This window comes from Ursus arctos, unplaced genomic scaffold, assembly GCF_023065955.2.
Source record: "Ursus arctos isolate Adak ecotype North America unplaced genomic scaffold, UrsArc2.0 scaffold_6, whole genome shotgun sequence".
Classification (NCBI taxonomy): Eukaryota; Metazoa; Chordata; class Mammalia; order Carnivora; family Ursidae; genus Ursus; species Ursus arctos.
The window spans coordinates 85,130,772-85,148,016 of record NW_026623078.1 but is presented as its reverse complement, the minus strand read 5'-3'; positions in this window follow the sequence as shown (position 1 = coordinate 85,148,016).

Sequence of the window (17,245 nt, the reverse complement as noted above, 5' to 3'; positions counted from 1 at the left end):
TGTCCTCATCCAGTCCCACAGGGAGTATGACACTGGGCACCTTAAAGCTCTGTTCATGGTTATTAACATTGGATCAGCTGTGACTTCTAAACGACTTTGAGCTCACTGATCACTGACCTTGGTCATACACTGAACCCTAACCAACATCACATACTGAGCCCTGACCCTGGTCCCACACTGAGCCTGTTTCCATGTCAGGCTTTTTAGCTCCGAGGCTGAGCATAAACTCGAAGGCATCCCCGAGGGACGGAAAACAGGAAGGTTCCAGGGCTAGAGGGACCCCCAGGGCAGAGCAGCAGAAACACACCTTAAAGTCCTGTCTATTTCCAAGCATTTTCACATAGGACTGTCCCATTTCAGAGGGCAAGTGAGGGCTCAGGGAAGGGGGTGTTTGAGGTCACGTTGGGAGTTGGTCTAGAGCCAATGGTCTCCCGGGCCTTCAGTCACAGAGGTGGAATGAGGGCCCTTAGCCACAGGGAGCCTTTCCCAGGGTCTTCAGAGGTCGCTGGGTGCAGGGGAGGAGCGGATAGCATGGGATTTCCAGCCCAGGGCGTCCTGGGGTCATCTCCAACTCCTGAGTGAACTTCGCAAGCCCGAGGCAGAAGGGTGAGGGGTAGGGGCTGAGCGTGGTGAGTAATTAGCTGATTCACACGCACGATAATTAATTGTGGATGCAACAAGCCGCAATTAGCCTCCCAGTCAGGACAGACGGAGCCTGCAGCGCCATTCAGCAGAAACGAGGCCCTGTCCCGTGCCCTCGGGCACCCCCACCCTTCCCACCTCCCACCTGGCCCTCAATCCTTCCAGGCTGTGAAATTGGGAGGAACAGTCAGGGAGAGAGGACGGTGGGGGAGGGGTCTCCGGGTTCCCCTGGGCAGGCACAGGTTCCTCCTCCTCCCGGAAGCCCTCACCTCCCTGTCAGCAGGCCAGGCCCCTTCCAGGCACAGGACTGACACGACTGGGGACCTCCCTGGTCCCTCTGCCCGCAGGCCCCTCCTCTTGTCCGGTGAGCAGACCCTCCACTGAAGAAAGCCAGTGCAGCCCTGGGGTGACAGGGAATCACCCCATGGGTGATTGTGAAGTGCAGCCAGCTCGATTCTGTAAGGTTCCAGGGTCCTCTGCACCCGCCTAGGCCAGGTCTGGATGCACACGTGCTTTGGGCTGGAGGCTCCCCCCTGGCAGGGCTTCGGGGCCAAGAGACCTGTCATTATTTGGCTCTAGCGAGCACCCCCCTGTGGTTCCAGGCCCTGCCACAGAGCAGGGGGCTGCCCAGCTCCTCTCCCTCCTGGCACTGGAGGCTCCAGGCGGGAGTGGGGCATCCTCCTGGCCTGTTGCCGCCGTCGCTGCGGCCCGACTCAACAGGGCTGTCTGCTGACTGCTCCATTTTCTCACTGTGCAACCTCAGGCGAGTTACTTGCCCCTCTGTGCCTGCTTCATCTGTAAATTGGGGATGATAATAGTACTCACCCGTGTGGTCTCTGGCAGTATTAAGTGAGTAAACGGCCTCACGCAGCCTGCCACAGATGGAGAATACCCAGGGAGGGGTGCTCCGAGTCAGAGCCCCATTCTCCTCTTCTTTGGTGCCGACTTTCCTGGCCAGGGCCCAGCTCTGCCCACCCCCTCCCCCCCCCCGCCCCGCCTCACCTGCACTGACTCATCCCAGCCCACAGGATGGGACCCCCTTCCTCCAGCCCCCCTGGGTCAGCAAGCATGACTGCTGCTCCTGGCGTCATCCCCTCTCTGGCCACAGCCCCTGCCTCGCCCCACTCCAGCGCTGCAGAAGGAGTTTCTGGGGGCCTGCTGAGGGCGTGCGCAGTGGGAAGTGAGCCCGCGTCCACGCTGGTGGGCTGGCTACACGCCGGCACCCAGGCTGGCAGGGCGGGAACGCAGGAGGGGGCGCCCCTCACAATTCAGGGTGTTAGAGCCCTTGCCCCTTAGAAGTCCCTCCTACCCCTGACCTGAAGCCTCTTGCTAGAACCTTGCCCCCGGCCCTATGTCTGACCCTCTCACCGTCTGGGTGGGGCCCCAGGGAAGGTCAGGTGTGCCTGCCACTGCAGCCCCCACCTCACAGATTTGAGGGCTTACTCGGGGGGATACCAGGCCTGGAAAGACTAAGGTCCCTTCAACCAGACGCCGTGCTCGCTCCCATGGATGGTGTCAAACCCCTGGGGCACTGGGACATGGGCACTCAGAAGCGACACCTGCTTCCTGGGAGTTGGCCCCACAGGCTGGAGAGAGGCAGCAGACAGGGCGGAGGTGAGGAGAGAAGGGCTAGGGGTGGCAGGGGGAGTGGCCAGTCCACTTTGCTGAGCTCACCTGTGTGGCCACGTCTGCCCATGTCTGGGCTGGGCAGTGTTATTTCTCTGTGTTCCACAGGAAAGGCTCCAAGATGTGAAGGCTCTGGCCAAGGCCACATGGCGAGTCCCCATCGGACTGGACCCAGGGCAGGCTGCGGAAGGGGGCTCAGGACCAAGTGCTTTGCAGCGTGTCTGTACCCAGCCCCAGAAAAGCCTGTCCAGGCCACAGACAAACGGCCCGGAGGCTGGGACCCCGGCTTCTCCCTGCACCAGGCCAGACTGCGGTGCTCCCCTGGCCATGATGCTGACTCTGGGTCCTCGGTCTTTTCCAGAGGAGGTGTGCAGTGGGCCGTGGGCCAGCCTCTGGACGCCCAGTGGCCCCGCGCTTTCCTTGGGCACCCCTTCCCTGCCCCAGGCCTCCTGGGGGAGGGGGCGGCAGGGAGTTTTAGGCTATTTTCAGCTACTGGTTCTCACAACTCTCAGCGAGAACCAGGTGCAAATGGCGGGTTTTCCTAACACCCTGCAGGGGTGGGCAGAGGAAATGCGGGTCAGGGAGAGGTGCGGGGGCACCAGCCGCACAACCAGCCCCTGCTGCTGCTGCTGCTGCTGCTGTACTGTGGGCTCCCTGGGGCAGGAGACCAGCAGGGGAACCCCTGGGGCCATCGAGGCCTCTGCAGATGGTGAGGCCTGGCTGTCCATCCTCCTGGAAACTGCTCGGCAGCTGTGCTCGAGGGAGACTGTCCCTGTCTCTATCGGCCCTCAGGGCGGCTGCTAGGGGCCACCAGGCGAGGTACCATTCCAAAGCTGGAAAAACTGTGGCTCGGAGAGGTGATGTGACTGGCCCAAGGTTGCATGGCCAGGGACGAGGACTTGCCCCTGAAGCCTTCACTCTGACCAAGGTGGGCCCCCGAGTCAAAGACTTGTTCTTTAAAGGGGGTCTTCAAGACTGACAGGTAGAAAGGGAAGGAGAGGGAGTGGCCCCAGGCCAGGAACCACCCTGGACCCTTCCCAAGCACGGTTTCTAGTCCTCACAGCGCCCTGACTGAGAGCTGCCCTGGTCCCACGATGGCCCAGATGCCTCATCGCAGACTGAGCCCTGGTCTTGGTCCGATGCTGATCCTGATCCCTGATCACAGACTGAGCCCTGACTCTGAGCACATACTGATCTCTCATCACTGGTGAGCCCTGATCCTGGGCACACACTGATCCCTGATCCATAATCACAGACTGAGTCCTGACCCTCTAATGCCCTGGTCACTTGCTGAGGATAAGCATCACCTGCGGTCATTGGACGCATTTTCCCCAAGCCCCTCTTGTGCACCCGGGGCCCTGCCCACACCAGGCCCCTCCCCCTCCCCCCAACCTTGGTTCCCAAAGCAGAGGCTGGTGGACTGCAGGGCCTGAGCTCACAGCGTCCCTCCAGGCCCTCTCTCTGGGCTTAGCAGGCTCAGGGAATGTGGGAGACCAAGCGAGCTCTGGGAAACGTTCAGTGGTAGGAGATTAAGCATTTAATAAATAGTGCAGTGAAAATCAGAGCAATCAGAGGGATCGGGGAGCCAACAGGAGCGGAGGCTGGAGGCGGCCATGCTGGCTCTGCACTCCATTGGCCACACTCAGCACGCAGCAGGCTCTGAGCAGCACAGACGGTCCATGGGCCCCCTCGCTCCTCTCGGGGGCTGGCCAACATCTCCCTCACCTACCCTTGGTGCCCACCCAGCGCCCCCACTAAGATAGCACGCTCCCACGTGTTCACAGCTCACAAGGGTCTCTGCGTGGGTCTTCCCCATTCCTCAGGCCCCGATGTCCTATGCCCATGGCCCTACTGAGCGGTCTCACTGTCTCCAGCTGTCACTGGAGGTGGGTCTGATCTGGGCACCCCAGGGCACAGTCTGGCCCGGGAAGTGGGTGGACAGACATACTGATCCTGATTCCTGATCGCAGACTGAGCCCTGGCTCTGAGCGCAGAGGACAGTAGATACATAACTTCACACCAGGGTTTCTCAAAGGCTGGACTTGGACACCTGGGGGCCCATGGGATTGATACCCTGGGGGTGGGTCCTGGAGTCCTCAGAGCCTGGAAGTCTGAGATCTGTCTGGGGGACAGTGAGGGCTGGGCCTAGGTCAGAAGCCTGACTCCCGCTGTGAGCCGAGTCTCCCAGGCCATCGTCACAAGGCTGGAGGTCGTCTCTCCCAGTCTGCCCTGCCCCAGCAAGGCCTCAGCGCAGGCACTCTTGTGTGGTGGATGGGCCCCTTGGGGTACTCACGACGCTGACACTGAACTGCCCACTTGTATGCAGGCAACGGCCCGTAAGGTGCCCTCACTTCCCAGCTGCCAAGAGAGATTCCAATGCCTTGGAAACCCTAGTGTCCCATGCAGGGGGGAGGGAAGCCATCCCAGCAGGGCCTGCTGGCTGCCTCAGGACAGGGGGGTCCTCCCAAGCAGATTAACGTTGTTCATAAGGGGAGCAAGGTAGGACTTGATGCAGATCCCACGACAGGCACCTGTGGGATGGCTTCCCTCCCCCCTGCATGGGACACTAGGGTTTCCAAGGCATTGGAATCTCTCTTGGCAGCCCAGCACAAGGACAGCGCTGGCCCAGGGCTGGTGAGAGCCACCACCATGGGCCTCCCTCACCCACAGGCAGAGTCCGGGCTCCTCCATCGGGCTAGCGTGATCACCACGGTGACCGGGGAGCCCTCTTTGGGGCTCAGGTGACAATGTGGGGCCAGCTTTGGCTTCTTTCCTCCTGTGCCAGCCACAGCAGGCAGAACGAAGCTCAGGGCCTGGGCCTGGGGCGTACACACCAAACTCTACCCCAGCAGGACACAGAGCTGGTGGCCAGCTCGCGGGAGGCATGGGGGCCCCTTGCAAATGTCTCTCTGTAGGATGAGCCCCCACGGTGCAGCCCACCTGCCCACTTGCAGGGAGCACCCTCTACCTTGGGGAGGGGCAAAGAACATGTGTGGGATTTGACCCCATGGGCCAGGCCCCTCCTCACCCGCGCCTCAGTATTTCAGCAGGCTCAAGGAAAGTCAGATCAAATATCAGGGCTGTTGAGGTGGACTCTGGCCCTCCCACTGCCTGCCCTCCACCGGCAGCCGAGAGCTTCTGAAGGCCAGCATGACCCCCAACTGTCATGGGCTTCAAAGCCTTAAGTGGCTCTCCATTTCCTGCCGAAGAAGCCCCAAACCGAGCCCGGTCCGAGGCCTATCCTGGTCCACCCGCTGTCCCTCTTGTCTCATCCTGAGCATTTCCCGGTCCAGCCCTCCTGTCCTGCCCCTCCCTGTCTGAGCCAGCTCCTCCTTGCTCTCCTAAGTCCCTTCCCAATATGTCTTCTGTCTGGGACACCCTCTCCCTTTGGATCATGTTACCCTCCGCGGGACCTCTTCCTTTCCCTGAGGTGAGGGTGGGTCGCTGCCTCAGTGTTCCCGGATCCCTCTGCATACTGAGCCACGGGATGGGGGGGGGGGGGCTGTGGGGTAGAACGGGGGGGGGGGGTCACCTCTTGTTTGTCTCTGTCCCCGAAGCCCAACTGCCCTTGCAGGAGACTGAATCCAGGGCCTGCACGGGTGCCCAGGGAGAGTTGGAGGAAGGGAGGAGAGGAGGGAGTGGCCTGGACACAGGGGACAGACGCTGGCATCTGAGACAATGAGGGGAAGACTGCGTCTCTGTAAAGACATGTTGATGTTCTGTGGAGCCGAACCTTGGCAAGAACGGGGGCCAGCGAGTTCTCAGTGCAGTGCTGGCCTGTCTGAGTCTTCCCTCCTCCAGCCCCCACAGCCTCCCCCCTCCCCCACTTTCTGAACTGGAGGCGGGAGGCGGCCCACCCCACACCAGGCTGGGATCTCCAAAAGGAGCAGAGGGAGTTCTATGTTCATTTGTATATTGTTTGAATTCCAGTCAAATATGGAAGCAATCTTGCAGCTCCTGGGGCTGGTTTTTGGGACTGTGGTGTTCCCAAGACCTGGCAGTGTGTGCTGCTGGGAGGGGGCTGAGAGGGGAGCATGCCTGGAACTGGACTTTGCACGGTGATAATAATGCATAACATTTTCTCAGCCCTTAAAATTTATATGACACCTTCAAATATTTCTAATTATTTCACTGTCAAAACAACATTGAAAAGTAGAGAGGTCAGGGAGCATAATTTCCTTCTTAAAGCTGGGGAAACTGAGCTCAGAGATAGCAAGTCAATTGTGTAAGGTCACATGACAAGTGAGTAAACTGGCAAGGACACGAGACCTGCCAATCCTTGCTGTTCTTCTTCATCGCTTCCTGCCTCCACCTGACTTGTACAGTCCTCTGCCCAGAACCTAATGGGGGAAGATGGTAGTGATGGTGGTGGTGGTGATGGTGGTGGTGGTGGTGATGGTGGTAGTGATGGTGGTGATGGTGGTGATGGTGATGGTGATGGATGGTGATGGTGGTGATGGTGGTGGTGATGGTGGAGATGGTGGTGTTAGTGATGGTGGTGGTGATGGTGGAGATGGTGCTAGTGGTGACGGTGGTAGTGATGGTGGAGATGGTGATGGTGGTGATGATGGTGATGATGGTGATGGTGATGATGACGGCGACGGAGGTGAAGGTGGTGGAGGTAGTGGTGATAATGACAATGATATTTGTGATGTTGAAGAGCATGTTGTGATGTTGAAGAACATGGGTCTTCAGTGCTGTCCCTACACCCTGTCATCCCAGGCAGCCCATTTCTGGTATGCCGTCTGTCTCCCAGTACTCAGGTAGTGTGGCCTGGGCATCGTTATTTCTGCATCTATCCCACACCTAGCTGAGGGCTAGGCCAAGGGGCTTCCTTTCTTGGTCACTGTCTGGTGAATGAAGGCTGAAATGAGTCCAGATGTGGAGACACAGTAAGGCAAGGGGAAGAGCTCCCTAGACCCCAAAGAATCCTCCATTGCTCTGTGGCCCTCTTCCCCACCCCTGCCTATCCCCACATCCTGGGGTCAGGCGTTCACCTACCACTGCCATCCTCTGCCCCCAAACTAGAGCCTGGATCTGCAGGGCCCTCAGAGCTCTGTCTGTCCCATGTTCACTGCTGGGTTGTGATTCCCACACGGTCTCAGTTCCAGGGTGTGCCTACATGTGTATACACACACGGGCACAAACACATGCACATACCAAACCCACTGACATACAGATAATCACACACACTCATACATGCACACAACTGGGTCCACAGGACCCAGAGCACACAGCCAGGCAGAGTGGAGCCATTCTGAGTATCTGTTCTCCTGAACCTAGGATCCTGCTCCCACTAGGCCTTTAATGTCACCTGAGCTTCTGCAGGGACCCTGCATGGATGTCACCCAGCTGGCGATTTTACACTCCTAGCAGCCCACTCAGTTCTGTGTGAGGTGGAGCTGTGCTGACAGTGCAGCTCTGTGCATCCTTACCCTCACTCTGTCTGTCCTTAACCTCACTGTGTGCGTCCTTACCCTCCTGTGTGCGTCCTTACCCTCACTGTGTGCGTCCTTACCCTCCTGTGTGCGCCCTTACCCTCCTGTGTGCGTCCTTACCATCCTGTGTGCGTCCTTACCCTCCTGTGTGCGTCCTTACCCTCACTGTGTGCGTCCTTACCCTCCTGTGTGCGCCCTTACCCTCCTGTGTGCGTCCTTACCATCCTGTGTGCGTCCTTACCCTCCTGTGTGCGTCCTTGCCCTCACTGTGTGCGTCCTTACCCTCCTGTGTGCGTCCTTGCCCTCACTGTGTGCGTCCTTGCCCTCCTGTGTGTGTCCTTATCTCACTGTGTGCGTCCTTGCCCTCACTGTGTGCGTCCTTACCCTCACTGTGTGCGTCCTTGCCCTCACTGTGTGCGTCCTTGCCCTCCTGTGTGCGTCCTTATCTCACTGTGTGCGTCCTTGCCCTCACTGTGTGCGTCCTTACTCTCCTGTGTGCGTCCTTACCCTCCTGTGTGCGTCCTTACCCTCCTGTGTGCGTCCTTACCCTCCTGTGTGCGTCCTTACTCTCCTGTGTGTGTCCTTACCCTCCTGTGTGCGTCCTTACCCTCCTGTGTGCGTCCTTGCCCTCACTGTGTGCGTCCTTGCCCTCACTGTGTGCGTCCTTACCCTCCTGTGTGCGTCCTTGCCCTCACTGTGTGCGTCCTTGCCCTCACTGTGTGCGTCCTTACCCTCCTGTGTGCGTCCTTGCCCTCACTGTGTGCGTCCTTGCCCTCACTGTGTGCGTCCTTACCCTCCTGTGTGCGTCCTTGCCCTCACTGTGTGCGTCCTTACCCTCCTGTGTGCGTCCTTGCCCTCACTGTGTGCGTCCTTACCCTCCTGTGTGTGTCCTTCCCTTACTCTGTGTGCATCCTTGCCCTCCCGTGTGCATCCGTATCCTCACACTGTGTACGTCCTTACCCTCCCGTGTGCGTCCGTATCCTCACACTGTGTGCGTCCTTACCCTCCTGTGTGTGTTCTTCCCTTACTCTGTGTGTGTCCTTCCCTCACACTGTGTGTGTCCTTGCCCTCCTGTGTGCGTCCGTATCCTCACACTGTGTGCGTCCTTGCCCTCCTGTGTGCGTCCGTATCCTCACACTGTGTGCGTCCTTGCCCTCCTGTGTGCGTCCGTATCCTCACACTGTGTGCGTCCTGGCCCTCTCGTGTGTGTCCGTATCCTCACACTGTGTGCATCCTTGCCCTCCCGTGTGTAATACCCCATCGGGGACAGGCCACAGTGCCTTCATCCGTTCTTCCGTCCTGACCCCACCCCCGATCCCGAGGTGTCACCTACATCAGAGGAGTCGTCACCTCGACTGAGAGCAATGGCTGGCATGTGTAGGCAAGGTTCACTTGCTCTCTCCACACCAAGCCGCACATAACAACCACCTGTGACCTCGTAGGCACGTGGGGTGGCCCTTCTAGGGTGTGCACCGGAAACAGAGACAGAGGCCAAAGGGCAGGCGCAGCTTGCTGTCCAATGCGGATGCTCCTCAGGGGTACCAGCTGCCACTATGCTTGACCTTGTAGCTGGTCCAGCCTGGGTGAGGGGAGCGAGGATGAGCATCTTGTGGTTTCCTGGTGTCTGTCCCCGTTCCTCAGATATTCCCAGTAGCCTGGGAGGCTGAGGGGGAAAGGGACAGGAGGCAGGTCCGCTGGGACAGGTCAGTGGAAAGAAGCTGGAGAGGCTGGCAGACACGTGGCACAGAGCCCCTGGAGCGGCAGAGAGGGCTGGGCCACAGAGGCCGGGCCGCAGTCTGGGTGCAGCCCGGGTTCAGGTCTCCACCACGTGCACCAGTGGGAGTGGCAGCCAGGCCCCTAGGAGACACCCCGAGGTCTGGGGGCTTGTTTTCACTCCGCTGTCTTCAGCCCTAAGCACATTGAGCCTTCCTGAGGCCAGAACCCCATCCCCCAGCACACCTCATTTCTCAATCCCTGGATTCCAAATCTCGTCTCCAGCTGCCAGACACACTTGGGACACTGACCAAATGGATGGACGGATGGACGAGTGAATGAACGAAGCAGGTGGACTCCATTAGGAGGCAAGGTGCTTAGTAACTCAGGGATGTTCAAGTTGCGTCCAGTCAATGGGCTACAGGAGGTCTCCGGGTGAGCGGAGGCCTGGCCAGGGGACACAAAGTGGGGCTCTTGCTTCTCTGTCCTCGCCGGCACCCTTGCCCCAAGGAGAACTGGTGACAGGCCAGGTGCAGCCCTCACCTCTTGACCCTGGCCCACCTATGGAGTGCATGGTCAGGACCTGGAGCTCAGAGGGCAGGGGAGGAAGCAGACCCCAGTTCAGTTGCAAGGATGGCAATATGGGGAGGGTCAGTGGTCTCCAAGGAGGTGACAGTGGCCTCTGGGTGGTCTTAGAGGGGCCCAGCAAAAGGGATACAGGGCTGGAAATTGGTACCATGCAGCCCAGGAAGGGTCAACTGTCACCTGCCTGGGGGCACCCATCCCTTCACCTGATGGCAGGCCCTCCCTTCCTACCTGACTGGCCCCTGGAGAAAAGAAGGTGTGTGAGGACCAAGGTTCCGGCCAACTGTTGCGGTCCCCATGCTCAGAGCCAGGAGCCTCCTGCGGGATTCCATGGCGGCGTCAAGTGGGCTCTCTCCAGGAAAGGATGCTGCTGGGGCCACAGCACTGCCTGCCCGCCCCGGGCCTGCCTCCCGGGCTCTCCGCACACAACCCGCTGGCAGGACGGGCGGGAGGCTGGTGCGCCGGTGGCCCAGAGGGTGACTCAGCCGGAGCTGCGTGCCAGTGAGTGGCAGAACGTTGCCTGCCAGATTAAATTAGGCGCCTCAAAATTAAAAATACATATTTATTTTAACCGGTCTGGGTGTTCGGAGAGAGATGAAAGGGAGGGGAGATGAAATATTACAAATTAGATAATTAAGGCAGCAGAGAGGAGAGCGTGCCGGAACGGGAACCAGGAGGGTGAACCGCGAATTCCCCACGCCGTGCCAATTTAGAGGAGAAAAAAGAGTGAGACGCGGAGACAAAAAATAAATAAACAGGCAACAAAAAACAAAGCCAGCCAGTGAGAGGGTTCCATTAGTGTTCGTTCAGAGAATTAGCAGAGGGGAAGGGCAGCCAGCAAGCGGGCCTGGGGCCAGGGGCCACACGGGGCTGGGGGGCAATCGGCGGAACCACACCAGGCTGGGCACTGCGGCGGGGAGGGGGAGCGAGCGGCAGCGCTGGCCCGTCACAGGGTCAGGGTCACCTGGCGCGTGGTGCAGAGGGAGAGCCCGTGATGGTGCCAGGAGGGTGAGGGCCGGGTGGCTGCTGGGCCACAGTGGTGTCGCGGAGATGCCTGGCGAAGGTTGACCTGGCTGGAGAGACGCACTGCGGGACGCATGGTGCCTGTCTGCCCGGTGCCCTGATGTGTGATGTGTCAGGACTGAGGACGCCGGCGCTGGTGCTGGGGCTGGCAGGGGTGGGGTGCCGGTCAGGAGGAGGGTGACATGCGTGAAGAGGACAGGGAAGGTGGCATTGGTGGGGAAGATGGCATCTGGGGGTTAGGAGGATGCTGGTGTCAGGATGGGGATGGGAGCGCCCGGGCAGGCTCAGACCCCAGCGTGGGCCCTAAAAGTCGTGGGGCCTCAGGCCCATCCCTTCTCTGCTCTGCTGTCTGTGTTCCTTGAGGTCACGTCCTGCTGACAGAATATTCACCGAGGGCCTGAGGTGGATGGGAGCGTGGCAGGCGGGGCAGTGCTGCTGGTGGGGTTGAGGTGCTGGAGTTAATGAGGTGGGGAAGAACTTGGGCTGGGCCGGGGTCCCCATGGGACCTGGTGTGGAGGGGCTGTCTGTCCAGCGCCCACCGCAGCCAGGCCCATGGCCCAGAATCCCACTTCCTAGATGGGGTGCAGGGAGGGAGGGGGCCTGGGGCATGCCCCCCAGGGTGTCTGTGGAGACATCTCACTGGGGGGGGGGTATGCGTGGGCAAGGAGGTGATGGTCTTAGTGCACCTCCAAGGCCACCGACACCCCCAGGACCCCAAGCCATCGGGCATTCCCACCGTGCCCTAAGTGGGAAGGGCAGGCCATGTGGGTCACAAATGGGGTCATGGCTGTGGAACTTGTCCCTCCTGGGCTGACCTCCTTAGTGCCCATGGCTGCCGGCGCCCTACTGGCCCCATATTTAGATGGCGTGAACAGTTGTTCCCCAAACCCTGAGAAGGTGGGAGAGGCTGTTTCCCAACACATAAAAGGAGGAAAGGCACAAAGACTTCTCCCCTCTCCCTCCCCCTCCCTGGCTCTGAGCAGGAGTCACATGACACACAGGCCCTTGGAGTGCAGGGCTGAGGGCAAGGCGCTCATCCTTAGCCACAGAGCCCCACAGCGCAGCTCCGTCCCCCCAGGTCTGGACCCATCTTGGCCAAGAGCAGAGTCTGGGTTTCCTGCACAGGGAGGGGCCTGGCTCGCGGCAACCCCCAGCCCTGCTTGCTCTCGCCGAGGTCCCGGGCCCTGCTCTCTCCCAGAGCCGAGATGGAGACAGGGCGGCCACGTCAGAGCATCTCTGGGGCTTTGCGGTACCAACCACCACCCCTCCGGAGCCTCATCTGCGAAATCCAGGGGGGCAGGCGGTTCCCCAGCTTCAGGCAAGGTGGGGTTGGGCTCTCCGGACAGGAGGCTTTCTGGTGTACCCACTATCCCGTGTGCCCTTCTGCCTTCCTAAGAGCCCCAGGAGGGACGCGGACACCATCGTCCAGAAGAGCTCCCTGTGTCTGAGGCTCCGGCCTGAGCTCGGACCGCACACGAGGCTGAGGAGCAGAGAGCTGCAGTCCCAGACCGCAGCCACTGGCCGGAGCTGTATCCGGGTTGGGCGCGGTGGGGGCTGGAGGGTCAGGGCTGGGGTGCCCCTCAGGTCTGGCTGGGCCCTGGCTCACCCTGGGTCCCCACCCAAGTGCCTCTGTCACTGCTGGATCTGGAGGGAGTGTAGGCGTAGTAGCGTGTGCCTCTGTGTGCAACCCAGGTGTGCATGGACACGTGCCCAGACACATATGTGTTCACGTGTGTCTGGGCATGTGCACATGTACATGTGTGTGCATACCAAACCCATGTGCGTGGGCATGGACATGTGTGTACGTGACAGCACAAACATGCCCGGTTTGCACGCATGGACACGTGTAAACACACGAGGTACGCAGAGACGTCATAGGAGGAGTGCACGTGCGTGTGTGTTGTTATACGTGTGCAGGCACGCCTGACCGTGCAGCTGGTGGAGGAGAAAGGAGTGGCAGATCCCTCTGGCCTTGAAAAATCTGGGCGGTGTGAGAAGCAAACCTCCCAGACCGTATGAAGGTCAGGCTGTGCTCTTCACACTTCCAAGGAAGGCGTGAGGTGCTACCTGCGAATTTTAAATTGGGCCAAATGGAGACCGGCGAAGTGTCCTGGACTTGACAGCCAGGGCTGGCCGGGTTCTTGGTCCTAAGACTGCCATGTCTGGGGCCATGGCCTCTCCACGTCTGTGCAGGTGGCCAGCTCCATGGCCGGCCCCTGCGTCCTAACCCTCGCCCTATCATATGGATGCTCTTCCCTCTTCCCCTCCAGCGCTCCTCCTCCTACAGGAAGCCTTCTGTGTGTTCCCCAGGCTCCTTTCCCTCCTCAGGACTCTCCTCACACAAGAAGACTGAGCCATATGCCTCTCTCACAGCACACATCTCCCCCACAGGACCTTTTGGGAGGCTTCATTGGCCTGTGACAGAAAATGCAACCCAAGCTGGCTTAAACCATAAAGGAGACGGATTGGCTCATGTAAATGAAAAGTCTGAACTTTGTGGGTTTCAGGTCAAGTGTGATCAGGGCTCCAGCTTCTCACATATTCTGTTCGTCAGAACTTAGCTCAAGCTGCAAGGCAGGCTGGGAAGTAAGGTGCTTATTTGGGCCACTTCTTACCCGGCAAGACACCCAGGCTTCCATTCCTGAGGAAGAAGTGGCACTAGGTAGTGGAGTCTGGGCCACATGGCCAGAGACACCACCTCCTGGGAGTCCTGGGATATCTGGACACAGGGCCTGGCAGTCCGGGCTTCAGCTTGCGGCCAGGACTCTGTGCCTATAGGCAAGCAGAGTGGCATTTCGCTCCAGGAGCCCAGATGGGGTGGGGAGTGACTCAGACACTGTGCTCCCCTTGGTCACCCACACGCTGGTGGGGAGAAAAGCCTTAGACCCAGGCAGGGGTATCGCGGGACACAGGAGATGGTCAGACAGTTGCTGAGGAAGGGTTTCCTTCGGATGCTTTGGGCAGGGAGGAGGCAGGGCAGGCCAAGGCGGAGAGGACCCCCAGGCTCCGAGAGGTGGACCGTCCGGTGGGCTGGACTGCTGCCCGGAGAGGGGAGGGGCAAGTGCCCGTGCCCACCTGGCATCAGTGGGCTGGACACGGTGCGTGACCGGCAGAGCGGGCGGGGTCTCCTTGCCCCCTGCCTGGCGAAGCCCCAGGGCCTGACATTCCACCCCTGCCGCCCGCTTCCTGCCCTCCTTGCCTCGCCCAGATCCTCAGAGCCGGGAGGGCCGTGCCCGAAGCCACAGGGTCATGTGACTAGTTAACAAGCCCCTCCTGCAGCTGGAGAGGTTTTAGCACAACCCACGTTCAGTGCTATGAGAGGGCTGGTTGGCAGATAGGCACCCCGGTACTGGCCCCCCCCAGCACCCCCAAGCGCTAAGACCATCCTGTCCTCCCCCGCACTGGGGCCATGCGGAGGCCTCGGGCAGTTTCTGCACGGGTCTCCTGCTCCTGTCCAGCTGTCCCCTGCCGCTGCCCAGGCCCCACGATGTCCTTCGAAGATGCGAGGAAGTGGCGAAGACCTGACCTGAGGACAAGGCGGAGGCAGACTGAGGTCAGCTGCGTGCTGGCAGGGTGGCCGCTGGCTTCAGCCTGTCCTGGTTTCAAATCCCGGTCCCTCCTGCTCCCTCAGATGCCCTGTGGCCTGTGGAGCCCTGTGGCCTGCCGTGCAGTCTGCACAGCAGCCGGCAGAGACAGGCATGCTCCAAGCGCCCAGTAAACCCCGTGTCCCTCTCTCCCGCTGCCTGCACCCCAGACGCTCCCAACGGGAGTGGTCCTGAAGCCCTGCCGTCCCTGGGACTGAGGCCCTCGTCCCAGACAATTAAAAATAATAGACGAGGGGCGCCTGGGTGGCGCAGTCGTTAAGCGTCTGCCTTCGGCTCAGGGCGTGATCCCGGCGTGCCGGGATCGAGCCCCACATCAGGCTCCTCTGCTAGGAGCCTGCTTCTTCCTCTCCCACTCCCCCTGCTTGTGTTCCCTCTCTCACTGGCTGTCTCTATCTCTGTCGAATAAATGAATAAAATCTTTAAAAAAAAAATAATAGGCGAACACGTGGGGTTCTATGAGTTCCAACATGCGCCTGTATCCGTGCATCCACTCTCACCATTGGCTGCGGGACAGTGTCATCAGCCCAGGCACTTTTTCGCCCGGCCAAGAGTCACCAAGGCTGAGCACACCGGCGGCCACGGGGCTGGGCGCCAAGCCATAGGAGAGGGGCTGCAGGGGGGAGCCGGCGGCGGCTCTGCGGGGGAGAGGTCTGTGGCTCCCAGGCAGTCCGCAAGAAGGGAAGTGCCTGCCGCCAGAGCTGGAGTTGGTGTGCTCCAGAAACGCAAACCCTTTCCACGGCTGACTTTGAGTAGAGAGCTGCTCAAAGAGGCAGGGAGGAGGGAAAGGCTGTTTGCAGTCACACCGCCCCAGCCCCAGCCCTGGCCAGCGCTTGTGTGACCTCTGTCCTAACAGTTGCGTCCCTTTGAGGATGTCCTGTGGGTGGAATCCTGAGCATGCAGTCCTCTGCGACTGGCTTCTGTGACCTGTAATGTAGCCGTGTTGTTGCGTGGACCAATGCGTGTTCCCTCTTCTGGCTGGGTGCCATTCTGGGACGTGGCCCTGCCCCGCGGGCCTCAGCATCATCCTGGAAGGGCGCTGGTCGGTTTTCAGTTTGGGGCGAGCACAGACAAAGACGCCATGAATGGTTGTGGACAGGCTTGTCTCGGTTGGGTGAATGCCGAGGGCGGGCATCCACTTGTCAGCAGGACTATGGGGCCCGCGCACACGGACGTCAAACTTGCGTGGTGGCCACCGAGCGGCGCTGCAGAGCGGCTGTCCGTGGTGCGCCCCAGCCAGCCACGCGGGCTCCCAGCGCCCACTCTCCTGCTCGACCGGGTCTGGTCGGCGCTTTCTAGCTCAGCTGCTCCAATGGGAGTGAGGTGGGACCTCCTGACGGCTTGCGTTTGTGGTTCCCGAGGGCTGACGGTGCTGGGAACTTGCTTACTTACTTATCATCGGGCCCCTCTTCAGTGGAGAGTCTGTTCAAGCGTGTCACATGTTTTCTTAACTTTTTATGTCAGAATAACGAAAGGCCCACAGGAAGCTGTGCAATTGGCACAGAGGTTCCCAGCCTGCCTTCCCTTGGGAGGTCTCTGTTCCTTCTCCTCTGGTTCTGAAGGCTGCTTCCGCTGGACCTGGACCGCTGGGCTCTCGTCTTCCAGCCCCCCGAACACGCCGCTCCATGAGGCATGGTCTCCTCTGGGCTCCACAGTTTCCGACGGCACATCCAAGTCCTTTGGCTGCTTTTTCTCCTTAGAAACAATGTGTGATGTTTCTCTGTCCACATCAAGGGCTGATTCTCCGTCTTCAGTTTCTAGCAGTTTGAGTCCGATGTGTGCAAGAACGGATTTCTTGGTCTGCTGATCTTGACTCGGCAGGTGTATGCATTTTACTAAATAAATGTGGGAAACTTTCAGCCATTCTCTCTTCAAATTGTTTTCGGCACCACGCTCCTCCCCGTCCCTCTCGGAGACCCTCGTCTCTGATCTCTACGTTCAGGAAGAGTGGACCTTCTGGCATTATCCCCCTGGTCCCCTCATGCGGTCCTCCTGGTCCCGTGGGACCCATTCTACCATTCTCGTTCACACCCGGCCGTTCTGTCCCCTCCGTGCAGCGCTTGGACTCACACTGCCTGCGGTTTTATTTTATGTGTCTTTCGGTTTTCACGTTTCCTTTTGGTCCTGCTTTCTAGCGGCTCTCCTGTTCCACTGAGGCTTTCTGGATTTCTGTTTGTTTTGAGAGTGCTTGCTCTTACCCGTGGAAATCCTTTGTACAGTAACTGCCTTTTGGTCTTCGCTAGTCCTAACACCTGCGCTGTCTTGAGTCGGCTTCCGTTGGCTGTTTTGTGCCGTTCGGAGCGCGAAATGTGATTTTCCTGTCTCCTCGTTTGCCAAGTCGCTTGGGTTGTGTCCTGGAAATTCCGGATGCTGTTTTCGAAGGCTCCAGGTCTGTTCTAAGGCCTGAGAAGGTTCAGACACTTGTGTGTGAGGAGGCAGCCGAACCAGGTGGGTCCGGGCGGCACGTTCCAGCCGGTGTCTGGGGACCGAGATTCTCCCACTGAATTCTCTCGGTGGGATTGCCATCCATCCCGGACGAGCCCCGCGGCCACCCTGGGCTGGGCCTGCAGCTGATTTCTCCCAGCCTCGGTGCCGCGTGCAGGGACCATGCACGTT